Source organism: Girardinichthys multiradiatus, chromosome 18 (genome assembly GCF_021462225.1).
Source record: "Girardinichthys multiradiatus isolate DD_20200921_A chromosome 18, DD_fGirMul_XY1, whole genome shotgun sequence".
Lineage (NCBI taxonomy): Eukaryota > Metazoa > Chordata > Actinopteri > Cyprinodontiformes > Goodeidae > Girardinichthys > Girardinichthys multiradiatus.
The window spans coordinates 1652957-1671325 of NC_061810.1; the positions used below are offsets into that span (position 1 = coordinate 1652957).

Consider the following 18369-nt stretch of genomic DNA (forward strand, 5'->3'; position numbering starts at 1 on the left):
TGAGTATTCTTTTTTCTTTCTCTGCTTCCTCCCTGCCTAGAGCTCAGTGGAATCTCTTTTACAAAGTCTGTGGGAGGAATTTTCTGTTTCATTTGTAAATAGTCAGTCGTCATCTCTGATTTTCTAACTTTGATCACATCAAGATAAATAGTCTGACAATTTCATAAAAAACATTTTTAAAATGGTTTAAGAAATAAATCATTTTTAAACAGATTAAATCTGGTAGTTTTAAACTCAACAATCATATTAGATCATATCAAACTATTAAAAAAATACCAGGTTGACAGTTCTATTTTTAACTCCTTTCCCTCATTGTCTGTTATCAATGGTTGGTGGTGATCAGTTACTCTTAGTCATGCCTTTTCTAGTGCATGATGCAGTACCTTAACAGTCGGGTGGGCAGTTGAAGAGTTGAAATCATGTCACATAATTTAATTATCACAATAATTTTATATTTATTCTTCCAGATTTTAGAAACAAGGATTTGGAATCAGTGTTTATCAGAAATGGTTTTCTCACTTTTATCCCTAAAAGCAGAATATTAAAATTAAAATGAACGGTAATTAATCCATCAATTTTTTCACTGCCTTGCAGCAGTGCTACCGGGATTGATTCCCGCCCGGAAGTCTTTCTGCATGGAGTTTTCATGTTCTCCCCATGCATGCGTGGGTTCTCACCGGGTACTCCGGCCACCTCCCACAGTCCATAGACATGCCTGTTAGGTTAATTGGTCTCTCTAAATTGTCCTTAGGTGTATGAATGAGTGTGTGCATGGTTGTCTATGTGTTGCCCTGCGATGGACTGGCGACCTGTCCAGGGTGTACCCTGCCTTCCACCGATAGACTGCTGGAGATAGGCACCAGCTTCCCCGCGACCCACTATGGAAGAAGCGGTAGAAAATGACTGACTGACTGTTTGGTTTAGCTTTTAGTTAACTTTTAGTAATTAAGGTAATTTATTCCAAGTCTCAAGAATCACACATCTTTTTGTTTTGTATGGATTTTAAACAGTTTCATGTATTTATTTATTTAGTAGAATATTAATATAAGAATAATTAGTATTATTATACAAGTATTATTAGTATTATTATTTTTGTTATTTATGTATTTACATATGCTAAATAAATTACTGGCAGTTTATTTTTAACCATAGCATAGTGTATCAATCATTTCCTGCTAATGCAGATTGGTGCTCTATATTGAATCCAGTAATATTTAAAAAAGCAGTTTTTGATGTTTCCAAAAGGATGGAGCAGACGCAGGCAGACCTAACACTTGCTACACTTGCTAATTGTTTTGAATCTCTGACCTTTACTAGAATTGCTGTAGGGTTGTCATGGGATGTTTATGTAGTTTCATTTCTGCACATAGAAGTGGAGCACTGCATAATAAGACCCAAGTCTTGTAAAGAAACCTTGATGTTATGTATAACTCTGTCAACAACTTGTTTGCAGATTTGCAGTAGGTGGCCAATACCTGATACAGTCTTATTGACACTGCCATTGACATTGAACACCTTTCCTTTTGGTGTTATGGTAAAGAGGGAGAACATCAGAATCAGATTTTATAGACTTGTTGCATAAAATGCTGAACTTAAAGAAATCCAATGTTCCCAAAAAGAATGTCCTCCTGTTAGAAGCAGTTCCAACTATGAGCTCACACACAGTCATTGAGAACATTTGCAAGCAACAGGTTAAGCACATAGAGAGAATGGCCCAATGCAGTCCAATCACAGATGTGTCTTTGAGTGTACCATCGTCCCATACAACAGGAGTGGGACAATAGAACATGTTTTATTGCCCTCACCTCACTGGCTCCAGCATCGGGTCGATGTGACATCTATATTCCACAAAATACCTGACAATTCCAAGAGCATGATTCCTCCACTCATGCTCTCTGATGCCATTCTAGACATTCAGGCTCTCCTCAAATCATATCATTTCCATATTGTTGGTCTGCACTTGTGCCAAATCAGATTTAAATCAGCCCATTCCATGTGGGTGGGTAAATTGGTCCTTTGTTTTTATCAATAAGTGTATGTGATGATTTTTTGATTGTTTGATTGCTTTCTGCTCTAACCTCACTATTATGACTTAGTGTAATTAAAACCAAGACATAGGAACCCTGAAACAAATGTAGTTTTAACCACATTTTAATTTCCTTTTTTTATTGTTTATTATAATTGAACCTTGAGGTTTGTCCAACACAGCTACTGCCGCATGTCACAGAATAAAATTATACACAGCTTTACAAAACAATTCAAATACAAAATCGAAGACAAGCTTGACTATGATAGTTAGTGAAACAGTTACTGCCACCAGAAAGCCCAAAGTATTCCTGAACAGCCAGTATTAATGGCCCTCTAAGGAACAAGACTTATTTATCTTGCAAAATCAAAAACATTTTGAGGGCAAATGGCATTTTGTTCATTGAGAATTTGCTAGTAAATAGTATAGATAAAGATGGAGTATAGATAATGAACCATCCATAAGCTGGCACATTCAAGGTTGATTCTCACTTGCTTTGTTTTTTAGACAAGTGTAGGGAACTCAGTAGGACATGGTGATCTACACTGTTATTTTGTGTATACTTTGTAAGCACTACAGGATGATAACCATGGGCGTACCACCGATTAAAGGACTTCTGGATGGAGGTCCAGACTGAAGCCATTTTTAGCTCACAAGTACTTAACCATCTGAATTTTCAAGATGATGTCACATGACTGAGTCATGGACAAATAAAGTTTTGAACACAACTGGTTTAGAGAAGTTCATGATGATTTCACTGATAGCACACCTACTGTCAGACATGGTCATGGCAGCAGCCTTCTGCAGGACTGATTGTTCTGCATTAGGAGGAAGGCTGGATGCACAAAAAGGGCCGATCCTCACAGACTCTTGCTCCAAAGTGTTCAGAATCTCAGACTGGATTAAAAGTTGACATTTTGACAACTTGGCACATTACAAGGAAAACAAATATGTGAGTTTGAATTAAAACAAGTCCTAAAGTGCTTTAAAATATGGCTGAAAACACTTCGTATTGAGTCTTCCATTGAATAAGTCTCTATATTACAACATAGAAGAAGAAATAAAGGGTCTGAATGTATATGACAATAATTTGATAATGGTTTAACAAAGCACTCAAAACAAGTTTTAAGAAAACAAAAAAATTTAAAAGGCGGATTTATCTGAATTTTCTATGGCATTGTCCAAGTAACATTTTATTTATAAAGCCCCGTTAAAAACAGCCAGTACTTACCAGAGTGCTGAACATAATAGAGCTTCAAATATTAGAAATAAAAATTAATACTTTAGAATTCTTTAGAACATTTTTCTTTTACATTCTTTAAATTCTGAAATACGCTAAAATTACTATGCCTTTGAGAGGGGATGATGATGTCATGGCTTTGAAAGCTTGTGATGGATTCACAACATTTGAGTTTTGTGGAGACACACCTGTGGATGTATTTTAGGGTAACACCTCAAGCATGCTGCTTTTTTGTGTGGCATCGTGAAAACATCTATATTAATCAGGCAAGATATCGGGAAGACTTGTGGACTTCCACAACACTTTTTCATTGTTGGGTACAATTCCAAGAGGCCTCAAGGTGCCACATTTATCTGTTCAAACAATTAAAAAAATGGCCAGCCATCATACCATTAAGGAAGGAGACGGGTTTTGCATTTTACAGCTAGATAAAGAAAAAATCTGATTGCAGTTTGAAATGTACTCAGGGACAAAGACCGTAATTTTTGGAGACATGTTCAGTGAGCTGATGAAGCTAAAGTTTAAGTGTTTGGTCACAGTGGCCATTGTTACATTTGGAGGAAAAAGGGGAAGCTTCCGAGGTTGAGAGTACATTCACATCTGTGAAGCATGGGGGTGGTTGTGCGGGTGTTTTGCTGCACGAAGAATTCATGTACTTGACAATTTTGATGACGCCGTGACAAAATAACATAGTGTCTAAATATTGAAGCAACATCTCAAGACATCATCCAGGAAGTTGAAGCTCGGCCACAAATGGGTCATCTTAATGAACAATGACGCTAAGCATACTGCCAAATTTGTCACAAAGTGGCATAAAGTTCCTTCAACAAAGTCAAAGATCCTAAGAATCTTTTCATCCATCATCTTTAAACTTGATCAAAAAGTTTATCAAAAACTTTAACGAAAACAAAAAAAAACTTTATCGAAAAACCTTTAAAGCACTTATTTATTGGATTAAACGAGGTAAAATGACGGGAATGAGGATGTAAACTTTCTTTACAGCAGTACTTGTCTCTGTTGTCTTTTCTAAACTGAATGATTGCCTGCCCCATCCAACATTTTAACAAGGTGAATTGTGTTTTTGTGTGCATGTGTGACTGTTCATGTCTCTAGATCTAAATGAGTTTGTTGGCTCTCCTCTGAGACAAAAAGAAAGGCCTTCATGTGTGTCGTGCAAATTTCATCTGATGTTGTTTTCAACTGTTTCCTTCTGATCCTTTTTGTCAGACACATCGTACTTAACACAAACACACGCCCACAAACGCACATACATTTACTCTGAGCCTCAGAGCCATTGTTTCTCACACAGCAGGGCACAGGGTCGATTGCCAGTTGTGGAGCATTATCAGCCTCAATATGTTAGCAGCTGGGTGTGTGTGTGTGTGTGTGTGTGTGTGTGTGTGTGCAGACATGCTCTCAGCTGAGGGAGCTGGTTCACTGGCCGGTCATAGCAGCTTTATTTCCTTTTAATTGACTTAAGATGGGCAAACAAGACCTCAGCAAGCACACGGTACCCATTACACTCACACACAAAGCCAAGATCTACACTAATGAAGCTCACATAGTGACACACATATACAGGCGCAATTGCCCCTGCGTGTGTTAGCTGCTTTACAGTTCCATCAGACTAAATGAGCGGGCTGGATTTTCCCAGTCAGCGGCGCTGCCTTCCAGCCGCCTGCACTTCTGCCAGAACTCATTCACAGTTGGAATGTTTTTTACTCACCTTGCTGCATTAGGTCAAACCAGGCTCAGATGCAAGCTGTCCTTGCCAAGGTTATGATAGGAAAGTTAATGTGCATACAAATGTTCCCAAAAAATGAACAACCTCATCCCCTCATCCACCTGTTGCTAATAGTTGTAGGGAGAAATTAAAGATTTGACGTACCACTGGAGGCCTGTGAGGCCTGTAGAGACTGGTTTCAAGCTCTTTGTTTTTTGCAGTGTCTCTGGGCATTGTCATTGACATTGGGCCTATGTTATTGGGATCCCCGCTCATGAAGATTGGAAACTGTTTTAAATGTATTTTTATTTGTGACGTTTTCCCCATCCCAGCTGTATAGGCAACAACACTTACGAAAAATATGCAAAAACCTATTTACAGACACATGAAATGATGACACAATTTAATGTGTTATACGTTGATTTTCATCCAAAAAGGCATTTTGATCCACCAGCTAATTGTTTTGCCACCTAAGCTTTCTATCCTCATGAAATCAGTATGGCCTGCTAAAACACACACACCTCTGTACTGTCAGTAGAGACTGAAACCCAACATTTTGTTTTGTTTTTATCTCCTGTTTGTCACCTGCAGGTTATTCCTAAAAAGAAGCTCCCTGCTCTGCCAAAACCATTTCAGTTCATTTTTATACTTAAGTTTTTCGCCCGTTCCAAGCATGTATCATGACCTTCACATTTTCATGCATCCATCCATCCTTCCATCTATCCAACGTCTCCCTCACTGCCCAATCATTGTTTTATCATTGGTGTGTGTGTGAGAAGAGGCCAGGCAGGTGAAGGAAGAGTTGGAGGAGGAGAAGAACATGACCAGCTTGCGACATGTCTGTCTCTGTGTTTGTCTGTCTCCGTTTTTTCTGCAGGTATGACCCTAAAGATAGTACATTATCTAAAAGCTACTCTTTTCCTAATTCATAGAGGAAAAAATAATAAAACAGTGAAAACAACATTATTTTACTTCATATTGGCAATAAGCAAATAATTTACTGTTTACTACTTTAAATAGTACTTTATTTTAACATGAGGAAGGTTTGAGTTCTTGGACCCATAATGGTCTCTTCTGTAGAAACTCCTACAGCCTTCAGCAGAAAGCACTGGGCTCAGCTGTCTCCTGTGTTGCAGTGCAGTTTTTCTACAGTTTTGAACAAACATTTGCCCTCTAGGACGAGAATAAAGCAGGTATTTTTATTACAGCTCAGAAAGACATAGAAGAACGGGCACAGGAAATGCACTTGTGTTCAAAGGAGGAGGCAGTATGATTTCCCTAATGTGTTTTTTGTTGTCCTCATAGTTATATATAAGCTCACTTGCAAAAGAAAACAGAAATCATCTGTAAGTTTGTGTATGTGTACTGTAAAACTTAAAAACATCTCAACAGGCTATGTACTCTCAGGCTGCTTTTAATGTTCTGATTCTTATTGCACATTCTGTTTATTCAGTGGTTCTAACTAGAGGTAAACTGGAACCACAGCGGTGACTGATTTTATGCTTGTTGGCCCTGGTCTGTGATCAGCCTATCAGAAACTAACAATTTTATTAGTCCATCACTGAAGCACCATATTTGAGCAGTAGCAGGTTGCTCAGGCAACTCTCTGTGTTGTGGATTTAGTTCTTGGGACAAGAAGACTCTGTTAGATATTTTCAGCATCAGTGAGTTGTTAAAAGTGTCGTTAGAGGAATCATAAAAGGTGTTAGAAGCTGCGGTTCCTTCTGACTGCTGCTTTAAAACAGGTGTGATTCAGTAAATAACATATTACCAAAGTTGCTCTCTTTTATCCTTTTGAAGAGTACAGGTCCTTCTCAAAGAATTAGCATATTGTGATGAAGTTCATTATTTTCCATAATGTCATGATGATAATTTAACATTCATATATTTTAGATTCATTGCACACTAACTGAAATATTTCAGGTCTTTTATTGTCTTAATATGGATGATTTTGGCATACAGCTCATGAAAACCCAAAATTCCTATCTCACAAAATTAGCATATTTCATCCGAGCAATAAAAAAAAAGTGTTTTTAATACAAAAAACATCAACCTTCAAATAATCATGTACAGTTATGCACTCAATACTTGGTCGGGAATCCTTTGGCAGAAATGACTGCTTCAATGCGGCGTGGCATGGAGGCAATCAGCCTGTGGCACTGCTGAGGTCTTATGGAGGCCCAGGATGCTTCGATAGCGGCCTTTAGCTCATCCAGAGTGTTGGGTCTTGAGTCTCTCAACGTTCTCTTCACAATATCCCACAGATTCTCTATGGGGTTTAGGTCAGGAGAGTTGGCAGACCAATTGAGCACAGTTATACCATGGTCAGTAAACCATTTACCAGTGGTTTTGGCACTGTGAGCAGGTGCCAGGTCGTGCTGAAAAATGAAATCTTCATTTCCATAAAGCTTTTCAGCAGATGGAAGCATGAAGTGCTCCAAAATCTCCTGATAGCTAGCTGCATTGACCCTGCCCTTGATAAAACACAGTGGACCAACACCAGCAGCTGACACGGCACCCCAGACCATCACTGACTGTGGGTACTTGACACTGGACTTCTGGCATTTTGGCATTTCCTTCTCCCCAGTCTTCCTCCAGACTCTGGCACCTTGATTTCCGAATGACATGCAGAATTTGCTTTCATCCGAAAAAAGTACTTTGGACCACTGAGCAACAGTCCAGTGCTGCTTCTCTGTAGCTCAGATCTGGGGAATGCGGCACCTGTAGCCCATTTCCTGCACACACCTGTGCACGGTGGCTCTGGATGTTTCTACTCCAGACTCAGTCCACTGCTTCCGCAGGTCCCCCAAGGTCTGGAATCGGCCCTTCTCCACAATCTTCCTCAGGGTCCGGTCACCTCTTCTCGTTGTGCAGCATTTTCTGCCACACTTTTTCCTTCCCACAGACTTCCCACTGAGGTGCCTTGATACAGCACTCTGGGAACAGTCTATTCGTTCAGAAATTTCTTTCTGTGTCTTACCCTCTTGCTTGAGGGTGTCAATAGTGGCCTTCTGGACAGCAGTCAGGTCGGCAGTCTTACCCATGATTGGGGTTTTGAGTGATGAACCAGGCTGGAAGTTTTAAAGGCTTCAGGAATCTTTTGCAGGTGTTTAGAGTTAACTCGTTGATTCAGATGATTAGGTTCATAGCTCGTTTAGAGACCCTTTTAATGATATGCTAATTTTGTGAGATAGGAATTTTGGGTTTTCATGAGCTGTATGCCACAATCATCCGTATTAAGACAATAAAAGACCTGAAATATTTCAGTTAGTGTGCAATGAATCTAAAATATATGAATGTTAAATTTTCATCATGACATTATGGAAAATAATGAACTTCATCACAATATGCTAATTTTTTGAGAAGGACCTGTATTTCTATCTATCATGGATTCAAAATGTTGGCAGTCGTTTGGAAATTTCGCAATTAAAGTCTCTTCAACTGAAAATAAACACAAAAACTGATGTTGCCAGTTGGTGTGCCAACCACACCGGTCATGTATACTGTTCTAATCATTAATATAAGATACTGAAGACAGCTTAAATATCGGCTCTGTTTAAATCCTGTTGAACTGCAGAGCCGTGTAACACAGCTCTGCAGTTCAACAGGTCTGGTCCTAAAATAAATAACAATCATCATCAAGCAGAATTTCTCAAGAGATTCCTTTATGGTTAAACAGAATTAATGAATGATTTAACAATTCAGCACCAAACACCAAATCATAGCTTTTTTCTCCCAAATGTTAAGGTTGTATTCAGCTGTTCTTTATGTTGAAATTAGCTTATAGAAAGTAATTGGATCATTTGTGATATAGTGCACTTTAACATTTTATGTGCAACAAAAAAAAAGAAAAAGTTAGCTGTCATTTAAAGAAGTAAACGGCATTTGATACATTTATTTTTTAAAGTTACATAATATGTCGGAGGCTTTATGATCCCTGTCCTATAACCTGGAGGGTTTTACAGTAGTTGTTGAATTTCAGTAATGCAGAGAGATGTAGCTCTTAAACTTTGGGCTGTTTTATCTAAGCTTTATTTTGCAATAAAAAAAATATTGTTATGACAGTTTGTCAATTAATGCAGGAAGTAGAATGTATTTTGTTGCTTTGTAGTTTTATAAAATCAATGATTGGAAATTGGCCAGAAAATATCTGATTGGTGCATCTCTGGTGGCAACCACAAACAGAACTGTTCTTTATGAAGAATATACCAGCTGCAACATATTTCTGGAGACAGTTGAGACATCAGGAAACAAAAATGAGTGAGACAGAGTCTTACTGTTTGTGCCATTCTGTGTGTTTTCTAGAATGGTTTTGACTTGAAAACATGAAAGTGATTGTTTTGCTTCTCTCTTCAGCTCTCATGAGCCAAATATTCCTGCACAACCAACATGTTTGAAAATTATAATAAAAAATAAATGTGACAAAAAGCGTGATTAATTTGCGTTACATAAGTGTAACAAGGTTTTGTGCAAAGTCTTGGGAACACTTAGCATGTAATTTTCTAAATGTTTGGTCTTTAGTTTGGAATTCAGCTGTATATTTTGAGCAAGCTCTCAGGAGGCCAAATCAGTCCCAAATGCACAGGTTAGCATAAGGTGTGGTGTATAGTGAAGTGATGCTCTATCCATGTTACTGTTCTTTGCAGGGCCAAGCCCCTCAGCCAGTGAATACGTTATTGACCTGTTACTGTATCTTTATGTAATACCTGGTTAAACTGTTTAAAGTTGCCATATTGGGTCTATGTATTAACTCACCTATTACATGTAAATATTTTATGGCTGGCTTTTGGATGGTCTAGAGCAGTGATTTCCAACTGGGGGTACTCGTACCCCTAGTGGTACATAAGCACATTGCAGTGGGTACGTGAAAACAATATTTTATTTACAAGATGATGGGTAAATATCATAAGTTAGGAATAATTCTTGGATGTGTGATGCTTTACTAGGACCCAGGTGCAAAAGCTTTTATCAACCCAAAGTGCATAAAGGCACAATAAAACAAATACAAGTGGGAAAGACTAAAGCAGGGGTGTCATAACTGTTCACCTACATGATGCTCTGCTACCAGGAGAGAGAAAAGTAACAGCCATTTCCACTCTACCTCCAGATCTATCAAAGCTTTTCAAAGACAAGCAAGCTCAGATGTCTCATTAAATCTCAGTTAAATTATGAAGACAAAGTAAAAATGATATAGTGAGCCTGAATATTATTTTTCTTAAGTGTTCTGTTGCTGATTTTCCAGGTTTAAATGTCTGTTTATTGGGGATTTATTCAAAAGAGCTCCAGTTTTTTTTTTTATAGCAAAAGCAGGTTTATTATTCATGTTGATTTTGTATTTATTTACTTATTCACGTTCACAGCAACAGAGTTATCTTTATCTTAAGCTTTGCTGTTGTGATTTTAATAATGTGACTGCTTGCGCCCAGCCACAGTGCACACACATTTTCAGTTCTAGCTCATTGGAACTTGATGGTTAGCCTGTGTGGTATATGTCAGAGGACACCTTTAGATTATGTACTGCTCTAAGTTTAACTTCCATCCTGGAATTTGAATTTTTTTTGGCATACAAATTAGCCTTATTATAGTAAGGTTTTTTACATGTCTTTTGTTATTCCTAATTGCTTCTCTCTAAAATCACTGAGAAATCATTTGCAGGTGTTTCTCAACATCTGTACAGAACCTGATTAAGCAGTGAAAAGATTTATTTGCCACAGAACAGTTTGAAAGGTTTTGACTGACCATGTAATGTACCACATGAGAAAAGGAGGTTGTCCATACAGGCAAACGGGTAGAGGTCCTCAGAGAATTATTTTATCTTTCAGAAGCAACTTCATAAATTAAAGCTTCTTACAAAGGCTAATATGCATAGAACATATGAGTGGAACATATTGGAAACTGATGTCACTGAAACTTTACTGTAGCATTAGAACTGAATTGAGCATTGTTGTATTTTTATTTCTGTCAAAAATGACAATTAAGTCATGCTGTTTGAATGGTCTTTATCAGACTTGTCTAGAGACAAGGAGTTTTCCATCTATACTGAGTGGCGATCCACCAGCTACAGGTTGTGCAGAAAGCACTGGTAAAAGAATTGTATTAAGTCCTGGCATATAGTTGTAGGAGTTACACAAATGCTATCCTTTGTGGCCTTAACATTTTTGCTGATTTTGTTCCTATTGTGTAATGAAGATCAATAAAAACATTTCTAAACTTTGAAAAGCTAGCAAACACATCCATCTATCATGCAGAACCCACATGAATTATATCAGGATTCTTCACTGCTGGCACCACACAGGAGGCATGGTATCACTCCCCTTTCCTCTTTGGACAAATTATTTTCACAATGTCACAACCAGTCAGATGACAGATTCATCAGAGAAAATAACTTTGCACCATTCCTCTGATATCCATCCTTGTTCAGGCTGCAGAGTTTGTCTGTCCTTAAGGTTTTTTAATTTGGACTGAAGTGGCTTCTTTGCTGCCCTTCTCGTCTCAAGGCCTGTGCCTCACTGTGCACGTAGGAGCGCTCATACTCACCTGCTACCAACACTGACAAGGCTCTCCACTCGTAGCAACACAATTCTTTTATTTGCTCCTGTGGCTGAAACGTCTTGGGCATTATAAAGACAGATTTATTGCAAATTAGCAATAAAGAATTACTCAGCTTGAGTAAAGATAGCAGAGAGAGAGGAGAGCAGAGCAGAGCAGCATCAACCCGGGTGTGAACAGAATGATGGTTGGTACAAATGTCCCACAGTTGACGGCACCATTTACCAAAGTTTAGTTAGTTTATTTCTAGTTTCAAAACTTCTTTCCAGGTTGTTGCTGATGTATTTGTGTTTATTTTTTATAAAATATTTGAATAAATATCAGTTACTTTAATGAAACTTTGAACAAGAAGGTATACAGGTGCAATAAAAGAAACAATATATTTTTTTAAATAACTGACCATTTTAAAATAATCATAATTTAAATATTGACTAAAACAAAGCAAGTGTATATACATTTTCCAATTTTTGAGCAGCTTTTGTTTCAGTTACAGTGTTCTCAACAGATATTTGCTCACATGTGAGACAATTTTAATGGCTGCATGCTTTCCTTTCAAGGTAACATATAAAGACACCATAAAGACACAGCTTCACCTCCTTTATAGCAAATAATCATACCTAGACAACACATTTATACACAATCTCTTTGGAGTGTAATTGTCTAAGTGGTAGTTATTTACTTTTTACAAGCAGCATTGAGCAAATGTCTTGTTTACAATTCAGAAAATAAGATTGACACCACAGGGTGTAAACATTTAAACTGGAATATCCAAATCATCTCTAGACAGCAAAGACCACCCACCTGGCAAAGAGTTACCAGTTGTAACCTTTTCTATTACAGGATAAAAATACAGGCTTACCAGGAGGCTTTAAAGCCCAAAAGCATTCAGACATACCATGTTACATTTCACTGTGTGCAAGTTGGCGTCCCAATTTGAGTCATTACACTACACATTGTAATCAGCCCCAACAATTACAACCTTGTTCCGCGCCTCTGATTACTGTCCGAGTGTATTTTGGACAGTTTTTGGAACTCAGAAAGAAAGGAGCAAAAGAAGAACAAAAGCTGAGACTGGTCCCAGCAGAACTGTAGGTTACACAGATTTACAGTAACCCCGTCTGTGTGTTTATGTGTGGGTTGCTGTTCGTTTGAAGTGCTCATTCTCCCCAAATTACAGTGCTGCCATAATGAAGTATTACCATGTGATTCCAAAACAGACCACTACAAAAAGGAGGAACGAGTCTATATGTGTTCTGGACGCCTGAGGTCAAAGGTCAAATGAGACGTCTGAGCCAAGAGCTTTAAACCAGCTATAGTTTCTGAGTGTGTGTTCAAGTGTGTATTTCTATGTGGAGGAAAAAGTCATCGCTTTAGTTCTAAGGCCTGTTAGTGTGTGTGTAACAATGCGTAAGAAAAGCAGTTGCTTGAACATCCTTCATTTTGCCTTTGTTTATTTGTGGATCCCCCATGTGGCTGTGGTAATGCTCATTTACAGCTCACACAAACACATTTAAAGGTAGGAGTGTCTTTGGCTGGGGGCTGTGCAGGCCTCACCTTCGACCTCCACCTGCTGAATGTTGCATGAGGCTCGGCTGGTTCTTACATCATCTCATACAGGTCCTTCTCAAAATATTAGCATATTGTGATAAAGTTCATTATTTTCCATAATGTCATGATGAAAATTTAACATTCATATATTTTAGATTCATTGCACACTAACTGAAATATTTCAGGTCTTTTATTGTCTTAATACGGATGATTTTGACATACAGCTCATGAAAACCCCAAATTCCTATCTCACAAAATTAGAATATCATTAAAAGGGTCTCTAAACGAGCTATGAACCTAATCATCTGAATCAACTCTAAACACCTGCAAAAGATTCCTGAGGCCTTTAAAACTCCCAGCCTGGTTCATCACTCAAAACCCCAATCATGGGTAAGACTGCCGACCTGACTGCTGTCCAGAAGGCCACTATTGACACCCTCAAGCAAGAGGGTAAGACACAGAAAGAAATTTCTGAACGAATAGTCTGTTCCCAGAGTGCTGTATCAAGGCACCTCAGTGGGAAGTCTGTGGGAAGGAAAAAGTGTGGCAGAAAACGCTGCACAACGAGAAGAGGTGACCGGACCCTGAGGAAGATTGTGGAGAAGGGCCGATTCCAGACCTTGGGGGACCTGCGGAAGCAGTGGACTGAGTCTGGAGTAGAAACATCCAGAGCCACCGTGCACAGGCGTGTGCAGGAAATGGGCTACAGGTGCCGCATTCCCCAGGTCAAGCCACTTTTGAACCAGAAACAGTGGCAGAAGCGCCTGACCTGGGCTACAAAGAAGCAGCAGTGGACTGTTGCTCAGTGGTCCAAAGTACTTTTTTCGGATGAAAGCAAATTCTGCATGTCATTCGGAAATCAAGGTGCCAGAGTCTGGAGGAAGACTGGGGAGAAGGAAATGCCAAAATGCCAGAAGTCCAGTGTCAAGTACCCACAGTCAGTGATGGTCTGGGGTGCCGTGTCAGCTGCTGGTGTTGGTCCACTGTGTTTTATCAAGGGCAGGGTCAATGCAGCTAGCTATCAGGAGATTTTGGAGCACTTCATGCTTCCATCTGCTGAAAAGCTTTATGGAGATGAAGATTTCATTTTTCAGCACAACCTGGCACCTGCTCACAGTGCCAAAACCACTGGTAAATGGTTTACTGACCATGGTATCACTGTGCTCAATTGGCCTGCCAACTCTCCTGACCTGAACCCCATAGAGAATCTGTGGGATATTGTGAAGAGAACGTTGAGAGACTCAAGACCCAACACTCTGGATGAGCTAAAGGCCGCTATCGAAGCATCCTGGGCCTCCATAAGACCTCAGCAGTGCCACAGGCTGATTGCCTCCATGCCACGCCGCATTGAAGCTGTCATTTCTGCAAAAGGATTCCCGACCAAGTATTGAGTGCATAACTGTACATTATTATTTGAAGGTTGACGTTTTTTGTATTAAAAACACTTTTCTTTTATTGGTCGGATGAAATATGCTAATTTTGTGAGATAGGAATTTTGGGTTTTCATGAGCTGTATGCCAAAATCATCCGTATTAAGACAATAAAAGACCTGAAATATTTCAGTTAGTGTGCAATGAATCTAAAATATATGAATGTTACATTTTCATCATGACATTATGGAAAATAATGAACTTTATCACAATATGCTAATATTTTGAGAAGGACCTGTACAGCACTGGCACCTTCAGCCACCTTGACTTACAGTCATCCAATCCATTTTTCATCAACACATGCTGTGGGATGGCTTTGTGAGGGAAAGAAAGAAGATGCTGTGGTTTTCACTTTATCCTCTGTCATCTTATTCTTAACTTCATGTTTGCAGAGGTCTTGATCATGTCTTTTGTTTTCTTCTTTTGCTGTTGGTGTCCAGCCTCAGATACCATCATCAAAAAAACTTTAGCAAAAGAGATGGATAGGACTGCCTTAGCTCCCATACTATGACTGTTTGTGTTTTTTGTATGGGGGCTATCTCCAAACAATCAAATGTGGGTGTTTTTGTACATTTTAGGTGTGGTAATCAGACTTTTAGCCAGCTGACTGGCACTTTGCAGCAACAGGTGGAAACGGGGCAGCTTGGTTTTACTCTGTTCTTCAAACGGCACTTTGTTGGCTAATTAAAATAACTTTAAACAAAAGGAAAATCCCGAAACAGTAAAGGCAACCCTATCACAATACTGCTTGCCTAATCAGCACGAGACTTGTGGGAAAAACTGTGGAAACAGCATGACAGAAAAGTTTAGGAGTTATGGAACTAGGCCTGCACGATTTAAAAATATTAAATTGCAGTTTTGCTGCTGAACATTTCTGTAACAATAAAATTATGAATGACCGTCATTTTCCAGACACTTCACTTTCTGTACATTACACAATGTCCCCACAGCTCAACATGAGCTCTAGCATCTCAGCTGCTGAAGAATTACTCATGGTATGTGCTTTAAGGAAGGTTAGAGTCCACTTCACTGGTCAAATACATTATAGAAATGCATAGCATGAAGGCATGATGCATTGAATGTTAAATCCTACCAAATATTGTATCTGCAATTTGTTATATTGTGCAGCTCTATTCAAAACCTTGCTATAACCTGATATAGCCAAATTCATTTAAAGGACATGACAGTTTAAGCTGGAATGCAAGCAGCCTATGTTTCTCCATCCTCCAGCTACAAGTTCATAAGATAGCAGCCATGCTGCTGCTGTGACTATCAGCTAACATCTTTTGCTTCCAGCCAGTGACCTGTCTAACTTATATATTACAGCTAGCGTGCTAGCAGCAGTGGGGCCAAGAACCCTTCAGTAAGTCTTTCCTCCAAAGCAGGGTGTGTTAAATGAAAACCATTCCCCACTGCCTGCTACAGAGCTCTGCTCAGGGACAAGAGCAAAGGGGTCAGCAGCTGGTGGAGGATATGGCAAATGTTTATGAAAAAAATGCTTTCTCAAGCCCACCAAAAACACACACTTGGGGCAGAAAAAAAATCCTCTGTCCCTGAACAGCCAACAGCTGGGAAGGGTTGGGAGTAGCCTGAAGGCTGGCAAGTTGCCCCCTCCCCTCCTCAGTCCAGATGGGGGAGGTTAGACTGAGGCTAGCAGCAACCCACCCCATTTTTCTCCCTTCGCCTCCCCTCCACTTCCCAAACTTCCCATTCCCATTAAGGAGAGGCTGAAGATTGCAGAGGAAGGGAAAGAAGGAAGAAAAGCAAAGGAGCATGACTGCTCTGTTTTTCACCCCAACCCTCCCTCCATCCTCAACCTAATCAAATAAAGCAGGAAGCTTCCGAGACGGAAGAGGAGTGTTTATTGATATTTGTACGAGCTGCTTCACCCCTGCCCCGTCCCTGCTGTTTGTTTTCTGTTCACCACTTTTGAAAATGGTGATATTGTCAATGTTTTTGTCTCATCTATCATTCCCAGCTGAATGTTTGAATACTGTTGAGGCAAAACAGTTATGTTTCTTCCAGCTTTTTATAATATACCATTATCTTAAATTAAACCAGTGGGAAATTACACGCCAGCTCAACATCCGTTGTAATATGGCCATGACCAGTCAATTTCTTGTAATAAGAGGGTGTCATATGAAATGAAATGGCCTGAAATAAGAATAGATGACCCGCTCTATTCATAATATTGGGCAAACATGAACACCCACAACCTGTACCGTGGCCAGGTCAATTCTTATGAGAGGATTATGTTACAGCTGTGTATGTTTCTCTGGCTAAAAAAGCTAAAACTACATCTTTATGTACAGTAGATCAAGTCACTCGAATGTAGCCTTTCAGTGGAATATAGTGTTGAGAACAGGATGTGATGATTTTTTTATATTTGATGGCAGTACAAGACCTCAGTGCAGCTTTAAAAAAGAATGATCCTATATGGCAAAGCAATGGGACTCTAGTTCTTGACCAATATTGAGATAATAAACATTACCTTAGCTGTATAAAGCGCACTGAGCCAAGCCAGACCTCTGTAACGTTTTATGGAAATATATGAGCACAGACTCCATCTAGTTTCAGATTTTTATAAGGCTATATAAAGGTCAAAAAGAGGAACCGGATGGTTTCACTCACATGAAAATCATCGCCACAGACTTTTGAAAGCAACGTTTACTTGAATGAAAATAAAAACCAACTGCAGGTTAGTATCTTATTGAGACACTATTGTATTTAAAAGCTGCAGTGCCGAGAAGCTTCTGCAACAAAGAGCAACTTTTTCTTGAACTGCAGCTTGAGAGGCTGTCTTGTAATTTTCAAAGGTTCTTTTGTTAGAGGTTATTGCGAGGCGACAGCTTGATTTCCCCTCAAGCCATCCGAGTGTGTGTGTGTTTGTGAGTGAGTACATGCCTGCTGCTCTCTGACATATCACTCGTCATGGCATTGTGCATGTGCGTTGGGAGAACTTTGCAGTGATCCAAGACTACCTGCAACCATTTGGACCCGATCCTGACTGGTTCCTGCAGGTCCTTTAGGCTTTCAGTGTCCTGGGGTGCTGTCATCTTTTACGGCAAACATCCCAGCATGTACATCCAGCACAGTACAAGCCTTCAGGCCAGAACAACGTCCTGTGCTGATCAATTTCAAATCAACTCATTGTTATTGCCTCGTATACTTTATAGCCTACAGCAAAACCACACAGTGTTTCTTTGGGAACTCCAACATATTATTGTAAAACATCATTAAATAACTCAAGAAAAACACAAAACAGATAGAACAAGAAGAGTTCAGCATTTTAAATGCTTAAAGCAGAAAGCTGTGTAGCAGTCTGGTTGGTTCTGATTTTGGTTGATGGCAGCAGCTCAGAAGGTTCATGGAGACGGTACAGGGGATCTCTGAAACAGATCTCGGACTGTGAGTAGAGAAACTCCAATGACCATTTCAGTTCCCCTCACCATCCTCTGCAGGAGCCTCTTATCTGCCTTAATGTAGATATTGACACCATACTGAGATGCAGTATGGACGTGCGCTCAGACACAAAGCTCTATGGGAAGTTGTTTCAGGTTCTTCAGGAAGCACAGTCTCTGTAAGGCCCATTTCACCATCCCAGTGGTGTTGCTCAACAAGTTCAGGTTATCCTGAGATGTACACTGTTGTATTAGCTGCTTCTAGATATACTTCAACCTGGAAAGACTCACAACGAGAGAAACACAGAGATGGCAATTAGAGGAGTTTATTAGCTGATGCTTGTTTTCTTTTGGTGCTCGGACCCCAGTGGAAGACATGAGTGCTGATAATGACATGAGCTTGAATGAACATCTTAGGGTTAGAATTAGAGAAGTCTTCCCCCCAGGATCCT

The 18369-nt window shown here is 39.5% G+C and overlaps 1 protein-coding gene across 3 annotated transcripts in view; it reads left to right on the top strand.

Moving 5' to 3' along the window:
• Positions 1-18369, top strand: part of bcas3 (BCAS3 microtubule associated cell migration factor) — a 465863-nt gene that overhangs the window by 242244 nt on the left and 205250 nt on the right. Inside the window, exon 24 of one of the 3 annotated variants that reach the window (XR_007042330.1) lies at positions 5581-5866. The exons of the other annotated variants lie outside the window; for them this stretch is intronic. The gene's annotated coding sequence lies outside the window, so the exon portion shown is untranslated. The remainder of the gene's footprint in view (positions 1-5580; positions 5867-18369) is intronic. 3 annotated transcript variants of the gene reach the window in all.